General features: G+C 39.9%; 1 protein-coding gene across 2 annotated transcripts in view; it reads left to right on the top strand.

Moving 5' to 3' along the window:
- The first annotated feature begins 870 nt into the window (after window positions 1-870).
- Window positions 871-24176, top strand: part of gli1 (GLI family zinc finger 1) — a 200280-nt gene continuing 176974 nt past the window's right edge. For both annotated transcript variants that reach the window (XM_062971104.1, XM_062971102.1), the window contains exon 1: window positions 871-1704. The gene's annotated coding sequence lies outside the window, so the exon portion shown is untranslated. The remainder of the gene's footprint in view (window positions 1705-24176) is intronic.

Here is a 24176-nt window from a genome sequence, read left to right as displayed (position 1 = left end):
ACATTTATTACAGTAGAGTCTCACTTATCCAACACTCGCTTATCCAACGTTCTGGATTATCCAACACATTTTTGTAGTCAATGTTTTCAATACATCATGATATTTTGGTGCTAAATTCGTAAATACAGTAATTACTACATAGCATTACTGTGTATTGAACTACCTTTTCTGTCAAATTTGTTGTTAAACATGATGTTTTGGTGCTTAATTTGTAAAATCATAACCTAATTTGATGTGTAATAGGCTTTTCATTAATCTCTCCTTATTATCCAACATATTCGCTTATCCAACGTTCTGCTGGCCCGTTTATGTTGGATAAGTGAGACTCTACTGTATTATTATTATTATTATTATTAACATTGAGGCTGGGTGGCCATCTGTCAGGGATGCTTTGCTTGTGCTTTCAGTGCACAAAGGCAGAAGGGGATTGGACTCAATGGCCCAAAGGGCCTCTTCTAACCCTCTTTATTATTATTATTATTATTATTAATAATAATAATTATTATTATTGCTCAGTGGCCAACTATAGTCCGGCCCACCAACAGTCCGAAGGATCGTGAACTGGCCCCCTGTTTAAAAAGTTTGGGGACCCCTGACTTAGACGGTCCTGAATGCAGCTTCATTCCAGTTGAAAGCCCTGAATGCATGCTGCATTGTCCAAACACTGTGCGGCTGACAAGTTGCCCTCCGCAACCACAGAGGTGACCAGGGTTGCTGTTCCTATGCATGTGCCGTGCCCTGATGGTGAAGGATGCCTCTCAAACTCCAGCCCGGATTTTCCAGGCCGCTTCCGAGGCTTGGGAGGCAGCATGCTGTGAGAACTGAGGCTGAGAGGGGCTCCTTCATCTCCAACCTCACACAGGGCTCAGCTTACCCTCCTCCTGCTGCTAAAGATCCCACCTTCTCAACAACAAAAAAGAAAGACATCTTAAAAACTTTCCCAAAAAGAAAAAAGAAAAGCAGCGCCCTCCTCCTCTTCTTCCTGAGTAGCTTGAAAGCCCTACAAGGGTGGGGGGTGTTAGGGAGGTGGAGAGAGAGAGATTTGGGGGAGAAACAGGGGGCTCTTCTTCCCTAGGACCCCATCCCCTCCTGGCTAAGATCTCTCTCTCTCTGCTGCTGAGCCCAGCCCTCCTTCCCCAACCGGCCGCCCAGGCGGAGCGGGCTGATTGGCTCCATGTGCCAAAGCTCAAGCAAAGCATCGGGAAAGTTTGGAAAGCAAACCAAAACTTCCTGCTTCAAGGTGGTCCTTCTCTCGGGCTCCAGACGGGAGGCTCGGAGATTGATCATCGCGCGTGCTGCTGCTGCTGGGACCAAGTTTATTTGATTTGAATGGTTTTGTGTTTTGTTTTTTTTCACAACTAAAAGCAGCTCGGAGAAGAAGAAAATATATTATTCACCATAACCAGCGTCGTTGGGATTTTCTGCCTCCCTTTTCTTTACATAATCTATCTAAAGAAGGGGAAGCCACGATGTGGAAAATTTGGGGGATCTGGTGAAAAAAGAGCGACCTCCACCTCTTTACTGATGTTTTGTTGTTGCTTTTTTTGCGGGCGAAGCTCAATAGCCCACCCTGGATGTTGCTAGGCTAGGGAAAAGCCGGGGAGCCCAATCCGAAGACAGTGGGAAACTGCCCATCAAGAAGGCGAAGAACTAAATGGGTTTGGGATCATGACGCCTCAACAGCCCCCGTCCAGGCTTTGAAAGGTATGTTCTTTCGGTTCCTTCTCTTCTTCAAAGTCCAGTTGTGTATGGGCCCTTCCACACAGCTGAATCAAATCCCACATTATCTGCTTTGAACTGGAATATATGACAATGTGGACTCACCCAGGGCCCTTCCACACAGCCCTATATCCCAGAATATCAAGGCAGAAAAAAACCCCACATTATCTGAGTATGAACTCAGATAACCCAGTTCAAAGCAGACATTGTGGATGATTTGCCTTGATATTCTGGGGTCCCTTCCACATAGCGGAATAAAACCCCACACTATCTGCCTCGAAGTGGAATATATGACAGTGTGGACTCAAATAACCTGTCTTGATATTCTGGGGTCCCTTCTACACAGCGGAAGAAAATTCTACACTATATGCTTTATTTATTTATAGTATTTATATTCCGCCCTTCTCATCCCAAAGGGGACTCAGGGCGGATCACAATGTACACATACATGACAAACATTCAATGCCATATGAACATAGAGACAGAGACAGATAACCAAGTTCAAAGCAGATATTGTGGGATTTTCTGCCTAGATATTCTGGGTTATATGGCTGTGTGGAAGGGCCCTCACATAACCCCATTCAAAGCAGATATTGTGGGATTTTCTGCCTAGATATTCTGGGTTATATGGCTGTGTGGAAGGGCCCTCACATAACCCAATTCAAAGCAGATATTGTGGGATTTTCTGCCTAGATATTCTGGGTTATATGGCTGTGTGGAAGGGCCGCCACATAACCCCATTCAAAGCAGATATTGTGGGATTTTCTGTCTTGATATTCTGGGTTATATGGCTGTGTGGAAGGGCCTTGTGCGTGTGTATTCACTCCCAATACAGTAGAGTCTCTGGGCCCTTCCATACAGCCCTATATTCCAGAGTATCAAGGCAGAAAATCCCACATTATCTGAGTGTGGACTCAGATAACTCAGTTCAAAGCTGATATTGTGGGATTTTCTGCCTTGATGTTCTGGGATATAGTGCTGTGTGGAAGGGCCCTCGCTTATCCAACATAAACCTGCCAGCAGAACATTGGCTAAGTGAAAATATTGGCTAATAAGAAGGGATTAAGGAAAAGTCTATTAAATGTCAAATTACGTTATGATTTTACAAATTCAGCACCAAAGCATCATGTTTTGTAACAAATTGACAAAAAAGCAGTTCAATACACGGTAACGTTCTGTAGTAATTACTGTATTTACAAATTTAGCACCAAAACATCGCAATGTATTGAAAACATTGACTATAAAAACATTGACAACTAAAAGGCAGATTGCGTTGGATAATACAGAATGTTGAATGAGCAAAGGTTGGATAAGCAAGACTCTACTGTATCTCCCATTCAACGCGATTTGGAGATGTACGGTATTTGTTTTGTTTTGTTTTTGGCAACTGGCAGGTTTTGCCTTTCCAACAGTCCTGAGAGTTTTTTTGACTTGAGTAAAAGCAAGCAGTGTGGGTGGGAAAGGAATGGAGATGTTATTTTTTTTCTGAACTGCTACAAAATTTGTAGGAATTGTCTCAACTTTCTTCAAAGGCCCCTTCCACACAGCTGTATAAAATCCACTTTGAACTAGATTACATAGCAGTGTCGACTCAGACAATCCCGTTCAAAACAGATGTTGTGGATGATCTTCCTTCATATTCTGAGTTATATGGCTGTGTGAAAGGGCCCCAAAAGAACATTCGAAGGCTGGATCTACACTGCTGTATAGTCCAGATTATCCAAACCTATAATCCACATTATCTGTGTCAAACTGGATTTGTTGATGCCCCTTCTACACTGCCGTATAAAATCCTGATAATCTGCGTTGAACTGGATTATATGGCAGTGCAGAATCACATTGTCCAGTTCAAAGCAAACAATGTGAATTATCTGATTTGATAATCTGAATTATATGGCAGTGAAAGGGGCCTGAGTTTACACTGTCATATAATCCAGTTCAAAGGAGACAATCTGGGGCCCCTTCCACACAGCTGAATAAAATACCACATTGTCTACTTTGAACTGGGATATATGTCAGTGTGGACTCAGATAACCCAGTTCAAAGCAGATATTGTGGGATTTTCTACCTTGATATTCTGGGTTATAGGCCTGTGTGCGAGGGCCCTGAATTTTATATGACAGTGAAGATGGGGCAGAAAGCACATCTTGTCGGAAGAACTTGGTGAGCTACTGTCTTGAAACCTGCCCTTAAAAGCAATGTTGTAAACTTTGTAATTTGAAGCAAGTTTTCTATATCTCTGAACTGTAAGATTCAGGATTTTATCATTGGCCAGACCCAACAGATAACAGATATTGCCAGATTTCTTCCCGCTTTCCTCTCGCATCATTTCTTTCTGTCAGGATTCCCCCAGGCAGGAAGTAGCCAGGCTTTGAAGCTACAAGGCCATTCAGTGTTAATCAAGGTGGCCAATTGCAACATTCACACTTGCCTCAAACAGACAAGACTTCTCTCTCCCACCCTGGACCTTCCACAGATATATATATAAACCCCACTTACCTAGTTTCGAACAAACCTCACAATCTCTGAGGATGCCTGCCATAGATGTGGGCAAAATGTCAGGAGAGAATGCTTCTGGAACATGGCCATACAGCCTGGAAAATGCACAGCAACCCAGTTCTGATTCCATTAAAGCTGGGGTAGGAATGCTAATAAACTCCATTGACTATTGATTTATAAATAGTAATGGGAGCAAATGACAGATGATTATACAATCTAAATAAAACTTTTTTTCCCCTCTACGTTTCTAAGATATAATTGCATATACTTGTCATACCATCTCAGGAGTTTGAAGGATCATCCCCTTGGGAGAATTTGAGGCACAGGGATGGTACCATTTTGGTTTAACTAAACATGTCCGTCCGTCCCGTCCCCCCTCCCCCCCCCAAAAAAGGCCAAACTTTAAAGGCTAAGGGGAAGGGGTGGGATAAGAGAGGATGCTGCAGTAGTTTGAGTAAAATTAATGACATCAAGGCACATTTCTTCATTTGCTGCGGTACCTCTCTGTTCACGTCAGTCCATTAAGCCATTCCTACCAATGGCTCATCTAAATAAATTGGACGTAAAATCCACATGGTCTGGAATACAGTTAAACTTTTACAAGTCATCTGTCCCAAACTTTCTGACCTACGTAAAGACAAGAAGCAGATCTGTACTGTAGACTGAAACTGGCTTCACATTTAACTTTCACATCTCCTGAACAAGGGAAATGTTCCTTTTAGTGAGAGGGCAGTGCTTGCTTTCCTGTTATTGTTGTTGTTTTGTCTTCAAGGCATTTCCAACTTACGGCAAACTTATTTTGGGGGGTTTTCTTGGCAAGATATGTCCAGAGGGGGGTTGCCATTTCATTCCATTGAGTGATTGTCCTGAGATCATTCAGTGCGTGTCCATGGCCGAGTGTATGATTTGAACTGTGTTCTCCATAGTCATAATCCAGCATTCAGAGCACTTTACCATATGGGCTCTCACTCTGCAATGGGTGCCAAAATCGGTCCTGAAATTATAGCATTTGAAGAAGTTCTGGTGCTTAAACTGATTTAAAACTTGGGAGTGTAGACAATTGTGAAAATGCCTTTAATGGCTGGGAAAGAAAGCCTGAGGTGTGATTCATTTTTAAGGATCCAGACTATTATTGAAGAATGGCAATAGAGGAATTCAGACCCCTTCCTACTCCTTCAGGAAATAAAAAGTAAGGATGAAGGGAAAGGAATCCCCATGCGTGACTCATCTCTTAACATTCAGTGACATGGCAAAGAAATAGAGAGAAACAAAGCCCTCCGTGACAAGCTTGGAAAAATAATTAGGAATCCATTTCCCTTGTATGCTGAAATCGGCAGCTGGAATGACTTGTGTGGACTTGTTGAACAGCTAAAGGGGATTCAATTGCTGGGGATGCCTCTTGACTTTGTAGATCAGATGAAGAACACTTCTGCTTTGCGTGATGGATGAGGGGGTGGAGGGGTTAAAAAAGAGTGGGGTGGGGTTCACTGAATATTTGGGTGGGGGGAGAAGACTTGTTGAAGTTGATTGCTCTTGCTGGAAAAATCCATTCTATCCATGCAGAGTTTTTGTAGCAGAATGTATTGGCTCCGAGGTTTGGACACACAAGGAGAGAAAGCTGAGATCAGAGTGAATTCGCTGCTTGCAAATTGTTTGGTGAAGGCTGTGGGCGAACATCTGGAAGAGGAGGAGGAGGAGGAAAAAGGAGGGTGACTCTTTTGCTGTTCCTGTTTCATACTCCCAGGGTCTAATTGAGCTCCAAAAGCTGTTTTGTGGAGAAAAGGCTTTAGACATGGTCAAAGGACAACTCGTGAGTCAAATCTGGCCCTTGAAGCAACTTTATGAGAATCCTAGAAGCAGTGTCAAATTTGCTTTCTAGTTTCAGTTCTAGCAATACCACTGGATGCTTCATGTAGGTTTTATGCTGCCTTACCAGAGGATTGCAGCTCTATTGAGTCTGAATTGATCTTTTATATGTTGCATGTGTTTTGTTTTATTTTATACAGTATTGTTCACTTTTATGTTAATACGTTTTCTTGATTAGTCCATTGGCCATATCAACACATTTAACACAAACACATAGAGCATTACAGTCAAAGTCTATAAGCCGCCATGAGTCTCTTTGGGGAAATGGTGGCGCGATATAAGAATAAAGTTGTTGTTGTTGTTGTTGTTGTTATTACCATGTATCCCTTGGAAAAGACAACATTCTGGAACCACTTGATGGCATTTTTCGAGCAGATCTGGTCCCATTGATTCCATCCTGTTATTTAATCCAGAACTTGAAAAAGTTAGGTGTTACTACAATTTCTGAATCTCACAGTTAAAGTGGCCATTGGTGTCTCAGCAAGAGTTGTTGTCTAAAAAGGTAACATTTCCAGGCTTGTTTAAGCTCACACATTCTAATTCCACAAGCAAACTTTTACAAAACTGTAACTGACCATCTATGAAGGAACTATTTTTTTTGTCTCTGAGAATACAACAGGGAAAAGAGATTTTTCCCTTATGAAGCTGGCCATCTCTAAGGTAGAGTAAGGTCCACAAATGTTATCAGGGAACTGAAGTAGCAGATAGTGGCAAGAGATTTCTGAAAAGAGAAATCGTTCATTGGGACAACACTAGAAAGGTATTAGATCAGTGGTTCTCAACTTGTGGGTCCCCAGATGTTTTGGCCTTCAACTCAATTTTTTATTTTTTGATTTGGTACATTTTGAAAACAACCTCAACAAATATCTGTTCTGTGCAACTCCCTGTTGAGGGAATCGACAAGTTGGCATCAAGTCTGGTCTTCTTCCAGGCCTTTGACGTGAAAACAACTCTGATGTGAATAGAGGACTCTAACTGGTCTGGCATTCAGTTTGTCTTCCAGTGTCATGTTTTTCATTTCAAATTGCTTTAATGCGATATATTTTGGTTTTGATCTGTATTTTTATTTTTGGCATTATTATTATTGTGAGCCTTGAAAGGTAGAATATAAATAACAGAAAACTAAATGCATGTTGAAGCAAGTGTCTTATTTCCTACTAAGTCTAGATAGGGTTGTGTATGACTTAAAGCCCCAATTAAAATGGACCTGTATATATAATGCCACCCAAAATGGAGTCAGTTGATGAGTAAACTTCATCCAGTTGGGTCTTTAGCCCCATCTACACCGCACCTCCACTGCTGCATAATTGTCATAAGTCTTAACTTTAAACATGTGGGTCTGATCTGGTTCTTACAGACCATTTTGGCCTACCCATTTCTGGATGCCAGACTCTGGCCCTGATCTAATCCTATAGATATGACAGATTGTTTGGATATTGTTATCCGTACAGAAAAATGAGTGCTGAACCTTATATCTGTGTTGATGAACTTCTGATGTTTCTGACCACTGGAACCTCTAATACAGTGGTTCTCAACCTATGGGTCCCCAGATGTTTGGCCGTCAACTCCCAGAAATCCTAACAGCTGGTAAACTGGCTGGGATTTCTGGGAGTTCTAGGTCTTTTAAAACACCTGGGGATCCACAGGTTGAGAACCACTGTATTAGATGGAGATGTCAGTATTCCATTTTCCTCTTCCAAAATAAATCCACCTCACACTTGATGAATGGATAAATGGCTCTAGACCTGAGCAATGGTAGTTGACTCTGTTCTTTCTCACTACAGAAAGCGAGCATCCAAAGTGTCTGAATTAACACATTTCTGCTAAGTCTACACTAGAAAGTACACTTGTATCTGTGAGTGAGACGAGGAGAAATTATTTTTGCCTTTCCAGATGTGAATATTGTCAAGGTTGTGCATTGCTCTTTTATTAGAAGGGGTTTCCACAAATTGCTGTGGGTTGGCTTTTTGACAACTGGATAAACTTCAGGATTTAAACATCTTGAGACTCTGAACTTTTTCTGCATCTGCTTCTTCTCGACCTGTTAACTAAACCCCCATCACATGGTTGGGCAGATGGGTCTAACCTATTGGAGAAGGCAGGAAATTTAGCAGTGAAAATAAAGTGTAATCACAGTATTCCCGGTGGCATAGTGGGTTAAAGCCTTGTGACTTGAAGGCTGGGTTGCTGACCTGAAGGCTGCCAGGTTTGAATCCAACCCAGGGAGAGCGCGGAGGAGCTCCTGCTATCAGCTCCAGCTCCATGCAGAGACATGAAATAAGCCTTCCACAAGGATGGTCAAAACATCAAAACATCTGGGCATCCCCTGGGCAACATCCTTACAGACGGCCAATTCTCTCACACCAGAAGCGACTTGCAGTTTCTCAAGTCACTCCTGACTCGAAAAAAAAAGTATTCCTAGTATGTAAAATGTATAACTGTGTATGTATGGCTAAAATATCCATCTGCCCACAGCTGGGGGGAAATAACTTTCTAGTGCACAGAAGATCAGCTCGGTTTGCTATGCATGTAATTTTTGGAGGACATATTTACGCATTAGAAGTAGATGTTTAAATATTAGAAGTTTAGATCTCAGCCAGGAAAATTCTTTAAATATCTGAGCTCCAGATTGCCAGCATTTCACTCTAGAGTCTCAGCTACTAGCGATTTATTGGCCAACGCCTTGGAACATTTTCATCTTCATTTGTTGTCGGAGATATTAAGATGCTTAGTGCATAAGGATCTTTTTGTTCACTTTGTAAAATTTCATCACTAACAGATTTTGTGATAGAAGTAAGTATGCACAATCCATCTGATGAACATTATTCATTTCACCCATGACCTATCTAACCATCTGTGCCCCCAGACATTCCTCCCTCTGCTTCCGTGGACTGCTAAATGGTCAAGTTCAGAACTGCTGTCTCTGTAGTACCACATGGCTCCCCTTTTAAAGCCTATGTATATTGTTTCCCAACCCATCACCCACTCTTTTTTTTCTGTAGTACTTTTAAACCACATTATCCTGGGAGAAATGCCCCTTTCCACCTGTATCATTAAGGAAATATTGTGAAGTGCCCACATCCTAAGTTTCCCATCTTAGGGGGTTGGCACACCCAGCCAGCATAGAGGAGGGAACCCATAAGGTAGAGATGGGGCAGTTTTGGGTGTTATCTGGGAACAGCCGCCCTCAGCTGGCTCCTTCGCAGTGGAGGTAGCGTCCTTTGGGGTGAGGCTCAGAATTTCACAGGCCCCAGGCAGCTTCTCAGATTCAGCAAGAATTGATTATTCTGTGGGATTGAGCTGCTGCACAAATCACTCCACCTAGGGAATGTGGCTAGATACCCATCCCTTGAGTTGACTTTTGGTTGCCCTCTCTCTTGAGAGTCAACCTTGCAAGGGAGATGTAGGAAAGAAAATAATTCAGGCCAAAAGACTTGGTTGGCTAGATGTGGAGACTCTTCTGGGTTTTGCCAAAGTTATGTGCAACTCAACCAAGATATATTGAAGGCACCACTACCAATATTTTCCCGGCACTGATTTTTTTTTAAAATTCTGATAAAACCTCTTAGTTTGTTACACATTCTCCAAAAATTCTGTATTAGAAAATATGATCATAATCTATTAGGAATATATTCATAACTTGTTAGGATTATGATACCAATATGGTTAGATATTGGTGCAGAGTAACAAAAATACAGAAGTCTAGGGGTTTATGTGAGCAGAGGTGAGAAAAAAAAGGAAAATAGCCAGCCTCCCTTTCCTTTAAAAAAAAAGTCATGAGCATAAAATAAGCATCAGAGACATCAAAAGTAAAATAGTAAAAATATATTTACTCACAATCTTGTATGATGATGGTCATACAGGTAAAAACATCTTAGTTCCAAAATAATACAATTCAGGATACTACATCAGGAGCCTCCGGTGGCCTAGGGGATAAAAGCCTTGTGACTTGAAGGTTGGGTTGCTGACCTGAAGGCTGCCAGGTTCGAATCCCACCCAGGTAGAGCGCGGATGAGCTCCCTCTATCAGCATCAGCTCCATGTGGGGACATGAGAGAAGCCTCCCACAAGGATGGTAAAACATCAAAACATCCGGGCGTCCCCTGGGCAACGTCCTTGCAGACGGCCAATTCTCTCACTCCAGAAGCAACTCCAATTACTCCTGACATGAAAAAAAAAGATACTACAGATCTCTTAACAAGAAGTAACATCAGGCAAGATGGCTGGATCAAGAAGCAGGAAGAGGAGGAAGAGGCAGGAAGAGAGGGAACAAAAGAAAGTCTACCCTTTTATGCCCCAAATTTTAAAGGCGTATGTAACTTCCTGTATGTCTCCAGGAAGTATACTCCCATTTCCCACATCACATGCAAACCCCCTAAAATAGTGTCATCAACTCTGGAATGCAGCTTTGGCTTCAGGTTACTAAGCAACAAACAAAACTAACTACATAAACCATCCCACATTGAAAATGCATGCATGATTGCTAGATAACCCAACATTCTGCAAGTGTCCTTTAGATGTTTCCAGCTCCAACCAGCCCTATCTCATATAATCAACTGAGTGACTGGCACTGCAGTCCAAATCATCTGGAGGGTACCATGTTGGAGGAAAGTTGCTCTTGAGCTATAGTCCTCTAAGTCAGTGGTCCTTAAACTTCCTAATGCCGCGACCCCTTAATGCAGTTCCTCATGTTGTGGTGACCCTCAACCATAAAATTATTTTCACTGTTACTTCATAACTGTAATTTTGCTACTGTTATAAATCATAATGTAAATATTTGATATGCAGGGTGTATTTTTATTCACTGGACCAAATTTGGCACAAATACCCGATACGCCCAAATTTGAATACTGGTGGGTTTGGGAGGGTTGATTTTGTCATTTGGGAGTTGTAGTTGCTGGGATTTGTAGTTTACCTATAATCAAATAGCATTCTGAACCCCACCAACGATGAAATTGAACCAAATTTGGCTCACAGAACTCCCATGACCAACAGGAAATATTGGAAAGGTTTGGTGGGCACTGACCTTGAGTTTTGGAGTTGTAGTTCACCTACTTGAGAGCACTGTGGACTCAAACAATGATGGATCTGGACCAAACTTGGCACAAATACTTAATATAGCCAAATTTGAACTCTGGTTGGGATTGGGGAAAATAGACCTTGACATTTGGGAATTGTAGTTGCTGGGATTTATAGTTCACCTACAATTAAAGAGCCCCTCGAATCCCACCAACAATAGAATTGGGCCAAACTTACAGAATCGCCATGAGCAACAGAAAATACTGGTCTTTGGTGACCCCTCTGAACCCCCCTCACGACTCACAGATTGAGAAGCGCTGCTCTACGTACTTACGTAGAGAGACATATGGCTGCACTTCTGGTTAGTTTGTATAGCACCATCTGACACAGAGGATCGCCACTTCAGTACTCTTACATTTCTTTTTTTTCTCTCCCCCCCAGTTTTTTAATTTAAATTATTGAAAAAATTGTGAATTTTACATATCCAGTACTTAAAACTTATACATTCTTTAACAAATTTGCAATACAGAGTTATGTATATCATAGTTCCTATAGTATTTTCACTCTCTAACTATATTACATACTCATATTATCTGCCTTTTGTGACCCTTCACCTAGTGCTATCCCTTCAACCCAGACCAGCCAATTACAATATTTATTTCTAAAATTCCATTGTTTCTTTTACAGGTTTTTTCCCCTTACCTTCTACATATACAAACTCTATAAATGTAAATACTCTTACATTTCCTAGTATGTTTTACATTAAACCTTTTTCTTAACTGTATTTCTTCCATGAAATTTTCAAGAGATAGTTTCTATATAAGTGTAGAATTTCTCATTCTGCAATAGCCTGTTTTGTGTTCATAAACTGACAGTAACCATTTCCTTTAAAAAAAAAAACACAGAAAACCATACATTTTCTACTAAACCTACTTGTACATTCTGCTTAAATGGACCTGGTTGTGTTTCATTTTGAATATATTTGGATGGACAGTTCTTGATGGAATGGCAGTGGCAGAAGGACGCAGAAGAGACACTAGAATACTCTTCCATGTAAATGATGCATATCATGAATGTCAAATAACAGCATTCCCCAAGGGCAAAATACAGATAGGTAAATGCAGGGGTCCCCAAACTAAGGCCCGGGGGCCGGATGCGGCCCACCGAAGCCATTTATCCGGCCCCCACAGCACAAGGGCTGAAGGGGGTTGGGCTAAATGACCCAAGGGGTCTCTTCTTCTCTTACAACCATTATTATTATTATTATTATTATTATTATTATTATTATTATTATTATTATTATTATTATTAGCATTGAGGCTGGGTGGCCACCTGTCAGGGGTGCTTTGCTTTGTGCTTTTGGTGCACAAAGGCAGAAGGGGATTGGACTCAGTGGCCCAAAGAGTCTCTTCCAACCCTCTTTTTTATTGTTGTTGTTGTTGTTGTTGTTGTTGTTGTTGTTGTTATTATTAACATTGAGGCTGGGTGGCCACCTGTCAGGGGTGCTTAGCTTGTGCTTTCGGTGCACAAAGGCAGAAGGGGATTGGACTCAGTGGCCCAAAGGGTCTCTTCCAACCCTCTTTTTATTATTATTGCTGTTATTTATTATTATTATTATTATTATTATTATTATTATTATTATTATTATTATTATTATTATTATTGCTCAGTGGCCAACTATAGTCCGGCCCTTCAATAGTCCGAAGGATTATGAACTGGCCCCTGTTTAAAAAGTTTAGGGACCCCTGGGTAAATGTCTAGTCCTGCACACATGCAACAGCACATGGCATTTTGTACATCTTTGATTTTGTTTCGTCATTTTAATTATAGAAAAAATATACAATTAAATCCATACTTTGAAAGAAAATGCAAACTTAAGAATACAGTAGAGTCTCACTTATCCAACATAAACGGGCTGGCAGAACGTTGGATAAGCGAATATGTTGGATAATAAGGAGAGATAAAGAAAAAGCCTATTAAATATCAAAATAGGTTATGATTTTTCAAATTAAGCACCAAAACATCATGTTATACAACAAATTTGACAGAAAAAGTAGTTCAATATGCAGTAATGTTATATTGTAATTACTGTATTTACAAAATTAGCACCAAAATATCACGTTATATTGAAAACATTGAATACAAAAATGTGTTGGATAATCCAGAACGTTGGATAAGCGAGTGTTGGATAAGTGAGACTCTACTGTATATTTTGAGAGAGTTGAAAATAAATTAAGTACAAATTAACACAAAAAAGAGAATGGGACAAAACTGCAACTGAGACTAAATGAAGGCAAAGTAGAGCAGAAATGACCCCTTGGCGTGTCTTGCATGGTATGATCTAGTGAAGGTCTCTTGTGAAGTTCTCTGCCTGTAAATGTGAAATAGTAAAGAGGTCAGAAATGAAGAGCAAAAAGAGATGTAGCTTTTCAGGGCCCCTTCTAGGTAAGGTTGCAAGATTAAAACATGGCTGTGTAGAAGAAGAAATTTCACCAGATGTTGACAAGCAACCAGGTGTCACTTGTTATACAACTAGGTAAAGAGCAACACCTGCTGAAACTCCCTCTTCCATGCAACATCGGAAGGACAAGTGCCCTGTCCCTTCTAGGGCCCTTCCAGACATGCCATATATCCCAGGGTCTGACCTCAGGTTTATGCTTTAAACTGGATTATATGAGTCCCCACTTCCAGATAATCTGGGGCGATCAAAACCTGGGATAAAGGGCCTGCCTGGAAGGACCCTGAAAATGAGCTTTGTAGCACCAAGTTAGATTTTCTCCAATAAGTGTCTTTAAGAACATACTCAACTGCTACTCATTTGACCTACCAGTATGAGGAAAAGACCACACTTTGTTCATATCCAGAACTGTGAAAGGGTATCTGGTAACGTCCTTACCATATGATCCCTCTCCATGCCTGCATACCAAGTTTTTTTCCCAATCAACAATAAAAAGGCCACTCCTGGAAGCTTTTGGGAACAATGATTCTGTTTTAAAATAGGACCCTGTATTATAGATTAACACAGAAAAAGAATGCAGTGGCCCTCTTCAACCTTGCCTTGCCCCAGAAGCTCTGGAAAAGGAGAGAACAGAAGTGAATTTTCAATTATTGTCAGCTTGGATGTGTGATTCAGCCTTTGGCCCCCTCCCTCCTCAAAAAAACTTCTTCTAAACCAGGGGTCCTCAAACTTTTGAAGTGGAGGCCCGATTCATGGTCCCTCAGATTGCTGAGGGGCCGAATTATCATTTGGAAAAAAAAAAACGAACAAATTCCTATGCTCACAGCACATGTCTTATTTATAGTGCAACCCCCCCCCCCCCCAACATTTATTTATTTACAGTATTTACTACATTTATACCCCACCCTCTCTCATCCCGAAGGGGACTCAGAGAAGCTTGCAAGTTGTATGTACATACAATATATTATATTATTAGCATAGCACAATATTAGCATTATATATTACTATATTGTACTATACCATTATACCGTAATATTATTAGTAACATTACATTTAATATATAATATATAATTAATATTATTATATTATACAATATTATTATATTGTATTATTATTAGCCGCCCTGAGTCCCCTATTGGGTGAGAAGGGTGGGGTAGAAATACTGTAATAAATAAATAAATATTATATTGTATTACATTACAATATTATTATCAATATTATATGTATACGCAATATATTATATTATTACCATATCATTCATTTACAATATTTCATTTACAATATTAGTAAATGAAAGAACAATACAATATTTAAAAATAAAAATAATTTTAACCAACATACTGTAAACTTATCAGGATTTCAGTGGGAAGTGTGAGCCTGCTTCTGAGCAATGAGATAATCAAGTAGGATTGTTGTTGTTGTGCCTTCAAGTCATTTCAGACTTTGGGTGAGCCTAAGTCTAAAACTGAGGGTGGGGGCCAGGTAAATGGCCTTGGAGGGCTGCATCCGGCCCCCGGGCCTTAGTTTGGGGACCCCTGCTCTAAACTAAATGAATTTTACCCCATGATTCCAATATTGCATACAACTGCCAAGTATTTATAAAATGCAACTTCCTTATCCACAGATTCATTATGCGTGATTTCATTCCTAAAACTATACTCCAAGTAATGTTCCCCTTACCCTTTCCAGAAGAGTTTGTAGATCTCTTCAGGTTTTCTGGTGTGATACTATGGTATGTTTGTGGCCTAAATGTAGTGTTTTTTTGTCATGTCAGGAGTGACTTGAGAAACTGCAAGTCGCTTCTGGTGTGAGAGAATTGGCTATCTGTAAGGACGTTGCCCAGGGGACGCCCGGATGTTTTGATGTTTTACTATCCTTGTGGGAGGCTTCTCTCATGTTCCCACATGAGGAGCTGGAACTGAGTGAGGAAGCTCACCCGCTATCCTCGGATTCGAACTGTCGAGCTGTCAGTCAGCAGTCATGCTGGCGCAAGGGTTTAACCCATTGCACCACTGGGGGCTCCACCTAAATGTAACCAAAATATAGGGTTTGCTTTTAGCCACAGTTTTAGATATCCACGAAAAGTTTATAAACACATCCCCTACAGATATGGACATCATATTGTATTTCACATACTAGTCGCAAACTTTTTTTCATCTGATAGAGGGACACTTTAGGACCATGCTGAGAATGCTTTTACTGGTCGCACATTATTTCAAATGGAGCAAATGATGCTGTAGGGGAAATGTGTTAGACAAGTTTCGAAAAAAAAGGTGTGGCTGTCTGAAACCCTGAACTGCAGTGATTTGTGTTGCCACCCCTAAAAAATATTTTGCCAACTCTAATCCTAGATTAATATCCAAATTCAGCTAAGTTTTGGGACCCATTCACTCTAAAGAATTATTGTGCTGTTATTCCACTTTAACTGCCAAGATTAAAGTGAAATCCTGCTATTTGGAAATTATGGAGCAGCCTTGAGAGCTCCTCTGGTGCATCTGACCCAACTATAAACCTCAGGATCCCATAGGATGGAACCATGGTAGTTAAAGTGGAATCACTTTTAACTTTGAATATGTTTTAATGGTTTTTAACTGGGATTTTTTTGATGCTTTTCATATTTAATCCTGTTTTAATGTTTGCATATTTGTATATTTTAAATGGTATGCTGTTGCTTTTATGTTATGCCACTTTAAGGCCCCTTCTACACAGCTGAATAAAATCTCACATTTTCTGTTTTGAACTGGGATATATGGCAGTGTGGACTCAGATAAGCCAATTCAAAGTAGATATTGTGGGTTATTCTGCCTTGATATTCTGGGATATAGGGCTGTCTGGAATGGCCCTGAGTCTCCTTCAGTCCTTTCCAGACAGGCCCTATATCCCAGGATCTGATCCCAGGTTTTCTGTTTGTCCCAGATTATCTGTCAGTGGGGACACATATAATCCAGTTTAATGCAGAAACCCTGGGATCACATTCTAAGATATAGGGACTGTTTGGAAGGGTGCTTTAGGAGAGATAAAGCAGGGTATTAATATAATAATAATAATAATAATAATAATAATAATAATAATAATAATAAATCATTGCACTATGATTCTGTAGTAGACAAATGCTGTTGCCTCCCTCAATGTTTGCTTGACTTGCTACTTTCACTGAACAGGCCTATGTCTTTGTGCTCTCATTTCTGTTGTTATCTGAATATAGATGCAGGTACTGTGATCTTACTGAAACTTAAAAAATGTTTTAGTCTGGTTAGTGCTTGGATGGTAATGTTTATCCATGCTGGGAACCTTGTTTATTCTGCCATGGATGTTGGGACTGTTCCTTAATTTCTATCCTTCTTTCTGTATGAATTAAATCAGAATGCAGCTAAAATACATTAGAATAGGAAAGTGGAGTTTTACAAAAACTATATGAGCTATCGTATTAAAAACCAAGCAATGAATTAAAATGTTTTAAAATCATGTTTCGAACATAATAGGAAATGGGGAAACTACCCCCCCCCCCCCCCCCCGGGTTAAAAGACCCATTTGCAGCTACCAGTTATTGTCCAAGTGCTGATCTGAATTTTAAAAAGTCCTTTGCCGGCTTAGGGAAAGAGAACAGAAAGTGAACCTCCTAAGCCTTTCCACACTTCACCTATATCCCAGGATCTGATCCCAGATTATCTTTTTATCCCAAGTTATCTGGCATTCGGGATTCATAGAATCCAGTTTAAAGCAGATAATCTGGGATAAAGGACAGTGTGGGAAGGCCCTATGCCTCTAATAGAAGGCTGTTCTACAACCTAGGAGAATCCACCTGCTGTATGGATAGGGATACAGCTTCCACACAGCTACTATAAAATTCACATTGAACTGGATTATATGGCAGGGTGGACTCAGATAATCCAGATGAATTGTGGATTATCTGCCTTGATATTCTGGGTTATATGGCTGTGTGGAAGGGCCCCAAGAAAAGCCTCCCTAAACCCTCACTATATCTAAAATTGTAGTGGATAAAATAAATGGGTGTCTTTGCATCTCAAAAGAGGTTTTGAGGAGACCATCATTCTCCGCCAGCAAGGATGTCATCAATAAAGGCGATGTGCTTGGAGATGTCTAGTTTAGACTCTAGAACTCAATGGAAACATATTCCCTTGGGATCCGTTTTTAAAATGTTCACTAGAATATAGTGAGTTGAATCCATTGTTAGACATCAGTCTATGGGAAATTTATTCATGTGAATTAAATTAGTCCTGATTTGTTAGAAAAATAATTTGCATCAGGGACCAAATTAGTTGGAGTGACTCTGGGCCCTTCTGCACAACTATAAAATCCAGAATATCAAGGCAGAAAACCCCACAATATCTGCTTTGAACTAGGTTATCTGGGTCCACATTGCCATATATTCCAGTTCAAAGCAGATAATGTGGGATTTTATTCAGCAGTGTGGAAGGGGCCTCAGCTGCCTCTGTGATGTAGAGTGCAACTCTTGTGTTTGCGAGAAGTGTATCTGCAGTTTCATGGATCCAAGTCCCACAAATATGCCATCTCTAGGCATTTTTAGGTCTTCCAATGCATCTCTGTGATATTTTAGGCCCAGAAAACTTTCATTTCAATGGTTTTCATTATTTTGCCTGGTTTTTCATATGTATGTAAAATCTAGGAACATATCCCCATGTGGATATGGAATGTGTACTGTATATCTAAACAGTACATAGCTTGATGTTTTTCTTTCAGACATCAAGCAAGGCAAGATTATTTGCCCCAGGCAGAAAGGATTGGGGCCCCTTCTATACAGCTGAGTAAAATCCTACATTATCTTCTTTAACTGGGATATATAGCAATGTGGACTCAGATAACCCAGTTCAAAGCAGATATTGTGGGATTTTTTCCTTGATAGTCTGAGTTATATGGTTGTGAGGAAGGGCCCTGAGATACCATTAAAGGTCTAGAAATTGTCTTATTTTATTTATTCATGCTCCATACTTTATTATGGGAGTTCAAGACCCTTAGTATATGACCATATTTTACCGTTATAGCAGTAGAAGTAGGAATGTATGCTTTCTTTGTACAGGTAGTCCCCAAGTTACAAAAAAGATAAGTTCTGTTATTTTGTTTTAAGTTGCATTAGTATGTAAGTCGGAACTGATACAAGTGTAATTCTAGCCAAATACAAACATACATACATATACAGTAGAGTCTCACTTATCCAAGCAAAACGGGCCGGCAGAAGCTTGGATAAGCGAATATCTTGGATAATAAGGAGGGATTAAGGAAAAGCCTATTAAACATCAAATTAGGTTATGATTTTACAAATTAAGCACCAAAACATCATGTTATACAACAAATTTGACAGAAAAAGTAGTTCAATACGCAGTAATGTTATGTTGTAATTACTGTATTTATGAATTTAGCACCAAAATATCACGATATATTGAAAACATTGACTACAAAAATGGCTTGGATTATCCAGAGGCTTGGATAAGCAAGGCTTGGATTAGTGAGACTCTACTGTACATATATACATATATACATATATACTTTGGATAGCATAGGAAAAGTTAACTCCACTGTAGTGTTTGTTTTGCTGCCTGTGCCCCTGTTCAGAAGATTTCACCTCACTTTCTGTCCCTGTGATCATTGGATTTTGAAGAATGTGGCTTGTTGTGGAAACAAGGATTGGTGATAAAGCTTCAGTGGAGACACCTTTTTCCCCTCGATAATTCTTTCAGGAGTGGGTTTCCCTTCCGAAGGGCAGATTTCTCTCACTTCCTGATATGAGTTGGATGTTTGTAACTTGGGAACTGACTGTATTTGCTTTTTGCTTCAGACACCACTGCTGAACATTACTCCAAATTGTTTACTAGTAGGCTTTGTTTGTTTATGAAATTTCCAGAGTTCCCAAGATGCAAATACCTTTGAGGAGACTGGCAAACATAAAAATGCAGAAAAGTCAATTTTTTAAAATAGTGTCATAAGCATCACGAGAACATACTGCAAGTTGATTCTTGTGTGAGAGAATTAGCTGTCTACAGAGACGTTACCCAGGGGACGCCGGGATGTGTTACCAGCCTGCTGGGAGGCTTCTCTCATGTCCCCGCAAGCTAGAACTGACTGACAGGAGCTCACCCCATCTTATGGATTTGAACTGCAACGTTCAGGTTAGCAACCCAATCGTCAGGTCAGCAAGCCATCTGGCACAAGGGTTTAACCCATTGCACCGCCTTGGCTCCAGAAAAATCAATAATGTTATTTTTGTGAACTATTTTGTGACCTTTAATATTTCATAGATGAAAATCTAGACATATGTGGCCAAGCAAAATCAGTGGCAAAAGTTATAATGAAAGCTTGGAGTGGTTGCAGAAGTTTGCTTTTGCCTGAACATACTGGGAAGAGCAGGATCCTTTTCCCTGCTGAGTGCATTAAGTGCAAGCTTCTTTTGAATTTTGAATGCAATCTGTAGCAATTGGAGTAAATTGAGGACAAAGGAGAAAGTGGGAACTGGAGGGAAAGCAGGTGAAAATGTGGGATGACAAAGGATTAGTAAGGAATGTCCCTGCCAAATCAGGACTGTTAGAAGGTATGCCATAGTATCTTGGATGATACTGCTTCAGAATATGGTGTCATCCGATACTTTAAACTAGCTGTCCCACAATATCAAACTTTTCTTATTTTATGACATCATTTTATTGGGTTCCTTCTTGAACAAATCTTCATGTGCTCATTATATTTTAACGTGTATGGACTTTGGGTCTTTTGCCTTAAAGCAGAGAATACTGCATGACTCTTAAAAACAAAGTGTACCCAGAGAACCAAACTGTTTTTGGGACTCCGAAAAGGAGAGACACAGATAAGTCCTGAGGGTAAACAGGTAACCTCATTAGCACCTCTGTGAAAGCACCATTGGATGGTTTGGCTTGGCTGGAGATCTTTGCTCACATTCCAGGTCCAGACTAAAATGGCTGGCAGCCATCATGCAAAAGGAGGAAACAGGTCCATACAAGCAGGCAGTGTATTTTTACGATCTACGTTGTGAGGAAAACAGGGCAAGCAAAAAACCCTGTAAACCAAACACAGGAGAGATGCTGTCTCCTAGCAATGCCAATCGCTGTAACAACAGGACTGCAGGGTACGTTTCATTACCAACGTGGTACATTCTGGGTAGATTCAGAAAGAGCCAGCCTTAAAGAAGCTGCTTGAAAGTATAGCCGGCTCTCCTGTATCCATGGGTTCTGCATCCCTGAATTCAACCAGTTACGCCAAGAAAATATTTTTTCAAAATTCCAGAAGCAAACCTTGATTTTGCTGGATACTAAACACTATGCTAATGAGTAGACATACCTTGCTGTAGCCTCCCTCTATTACACTCTATTTTCAGGCTCATTCCACCATTTGCGTGAGTTGTTCACAATTTTACATTTAGTTATGCCATTGTATATAATGCCTCCGGTAGTGCAGTGGGTTAAACTGCTGAGCTGCTAAACTTGCGGACGAAAAAGTCTGCGGTTCGAATCCAGGGAGTGGAGTGAGCATCCACTGTTAGTCCCAGCTTCTGCCAACCTAGCAGTTCGAAAACATGCAAATGTGAGTAAATCAATAGGTACCGCTCCAGCGGGGAGGTAATAGTGCTCCATGCAGTTATGGAGTTAATAGTGCTCCATGCAGCCACATGACCTTGGGGGTGTCTAGGAACAACACTGGCTCTTTGGCTTAGAAATGGAGATGAGAGCAGCAACCAGAGTCGGACACAACTAGACTTAATGTCAGGGGAAACCTTTACCTTTACCTTATGTAATGGAACTTGTGTATCCATAGATTGTGGTAGCTGAGGACCCATTATATCTATATGGCTACAGTTGCACCTACCCCATTTCTTACAGTCAACTTTCCCCTTTTGTGAGTGTTAGGGGCACAGAACTCCCTCAAAAGTGGAAAAGTCATGAATACCTCTAATCCCCCCCCTCCAAAAAAACATATTTAACACAAAAAAAGGGTGGCTGGGCATAGCCACACTCATGTTCCCTTGTTTGCTTACTCACTCCAGCAAGTAGGGAAGGGATGAGATGAGGGAGTGGGAGGAGAGCAAAAGGGATGCTCCTTTCCTCCTCTTTGACCCTTCTCCCACCCATCTTTGCAAGTGAGAAAATTCCGAATTTGTGCAAATTTCACTTTGCTGGAACTGATACCCGTTCTGAGCAGTCCCTTCCCCACTCTCTTTAGTTCTCCTCTTGTGTGCCTCACATAGCCCAGTCTGTGCCAAGGATCTGTTTGTTTATTTGTGTGTTTGGCTCTGCTGGTTTTTGCCAGTTAACTTGGGACAGGTAGGTATGTGTGAACATGTAGTACATGCAGCTGGAAGGCAAACCAAGGAGGAAACCAATTCAGGTTAGCAGGCATTAGCTTTCACTGTGTGCAGTGCAAGACTGATAGATGTACAGACCACACTTACAGTTTATTTATTTTTTTAAAATCTCACTCTATATGCTTTTACATATATTTGGAATTGCTTATTCTTGATGGCAGGGGTGAGAATATATGATTGTACAGATGTTACAGCCCAATAGTGAAATGTAATGGGCACTAAGCTCCAGCATCATCCACATATATTCCCCCATCTCTATTCTGAGGCACTCCCGGAGTCAAATTATAAAAGGATATGTGTTTTTCTGCCCCATATGATTTAATGTTTTCTCTCTGCTATGCTTCTCTATGTTTTCTGCATTTATCTTTGATATTTTGTAAAAAAAAAAAAAAAAGCTTCTTGAAATACATTAAATACAGCTTCTGTGTCCATGGATTCCACCATCCATAGCTTGAAAATATATATATATTTAAAAACAACCCAAAAGCCTTGATTTTTGTCATTGTGTGTGTGTGAATGGGACCATTTGAATATACTATATATAATGGGACTTGAGCAGATTTTGTTATCCACGAAGGGTCCTGGTACCAAAATACAAGGGCCCACTTTATGTGTTTTCTCAAGATAATATTTCTCAGTTGTAATACAACCATTTCTAATCTACACATTATTCTTAGATATATGAATTAATGCCAGTACAATTTGAAGGACTTGAAAAAATAATTTTATTGGACTATCAATCCTGGTAGAGCTAGGAGATTCTGGGAACTTTGTGGAAAATTTGCATAAGAAAAAGAACACCTAAATCCCGAAGACAATCATAAGTACACGTACATGTGTTTTCAAACCTTTTATGCCTTTATGTGAAGATTGTGTGTTTTAAATTAGTCTGGACATTTTCATGGAAACAGTCTAAACCAGCTATAGTTTTGACAGAAGGCATCTGAACCCATCTTACATTGGAAGCTAAGCAGGGTCAGGCTTGGTTAGTACTTGAATGGAAGATTGCCAAATAATGCTAGGTGCTTCACAGAAAGGCAGTGGCAGCCCACCTTGGAGTATTCCTTGCCTAGAAAAACTCTGTGAAATTCATGAAGTTGTCATAAGACAACCAGCATCTAGAAGGCACATGTACTGCCCTATACTTAGAAATAAATTCCATGGAATTTTTTCAAAAATTGGGTTGTACAAGTAGAGTATAACATACCCACATTTTTCTCATGATAAACTTTAGAAGATAATAAAGGTGATGTATACAATATAAATATATACATATACATATATCTCCAATTCTGCAAAGAAGGAAAAAAATTGATATATTTTTGCTCTTTTCCGGTATCATTTATTGTTTACACCTTATTAATATTGTTTTTATCCCCTACTTGTATCTATCTCCTTTCCACTGTCCCCCCTTTCTTCTGGTCACCCCTCTCGCCCCAGTCGTACATTTCTTTTATTGTTCTTGCTTTTTTTAAATAATAATTTTATTGAAAATTTTTACATACTACTAAAAAAGAGCTTGACTTAACAGAGGGGCAAATACAGGTAGAGGAAAGGGAAAAGAAGGGGGAAAGAAAGAAAAAAGAAAAAGTGAAAAAAATGTAAATAATAATTATAATAATAATAGAGGAAAAAAGAATGAAAAAGAAATTTAAAAAGGTGAGAAAGTGGGAGGGGAGGGATAAACTAGGTAAAAAGCAGGGGGAGGGGGTGTAAGGGCGTGATTGGCTTTCGTTCTTCTTCCTCTCGGTTATATTCCATATTTTATATTTTCCCTTCTGAACTTAGTCCTTCTTTCCTTTTTAACATATACTTCCATGTCTTTATTTCTTCATTTAAATTTGATAGTTTGTTTTAATGTATTTCTCAAGTGGTGACCAATCAGTCATTTTTAGACATTTACCACAATTGATCTTTAATAGAATTGTTAACCTGTCCATGTCCTTTATCTCCATAATTTTATTTAACCAGGTTTCCTTAGTTGGTACCTTTTCTAATTTCCACATTTTTGCGAACATCATTCTTGCTGCTGTTGCAAGGAATATAATTAGTTTTTCTTTGTTAGGACCCATAAAAAGTTCCCTTTTGAATATCCCCAATAGATACATTTCCGGATTCATTGTATGGTCTGCTTCCAATATTTTTTTTTACTTTCTTTATGTATCATTTTCCCAAATTCTTTTGTTTTATCGCGAGACCACCACATGTGGTAATATGTTCCTTCTTTATCTTTACATTTCCAGCATCTATTATCAATGTTTTTGTACAT

This window comes from Anolis carolinensis, chromosome 2 (assembly GCF_035594765.1).
Source record: "Anolis carolinensis isolate JA03-04 chromosome 2, rAnoCar3.1.pri, whole genome shotgun sequence".
Taxonomy (NCBI): domain Eukaryota; kingdom Metazoa; phylum Chordata; class Lepidosauria; order Squamata; family Dactyloidae; genus Anolis; species Anolis carolinensis.
Note: the sequence above shows the minus strand (reverse complement) of the source record. Positions and strands in the feature narration are given on the sequence as shown.